Source organism: Diachasma alloeum, unplaced genomic scaffold (genome assembly GCF_001412515.2).
Source record: "Diachasma alloeum isolate Michigan unplaced genomic scaffold, Dall2.0 Dall_scaffold_00203, whole genome shotgun sequence".
Classification (NCBI taxonomy): Eukaryota; Metazoa; Arthropoda; class Insecta; order Hymenoptera; family Braconidae; genus Diachasma; species Diachasma alloeum.
In genome coordinates, this window is record NW_021680368.1 from 4,840 (window position 1) to 5,149 (window position 310).

Genomic DNA, 310 nt, shown 5'->3' on the forward strand with positions numbered 1-310 from the left:
TTCATGAAGGGGAATTAATTATCATTCTTAAAATCCCACTTGTTACCTCATCAGTCTACCAGTTATTTAAAATGTACCCCCTTCCAACACTTCAATTGTTCGATCATAAACGTGGATCAGCATATATTCAACCGAGAGCTGACTACCTGCTACTCACCCAAGACCTTTATACTCTTGCACACGCTGAGGATCTCACCTACTGTACGATTACCGATGATTATCACTTTATTTGTGAACCTAAGTATCCACTTTATGATATCAACACCCATCCAATTTGTGAGGCGACAATTTTCGGAAAAGATAACTCATT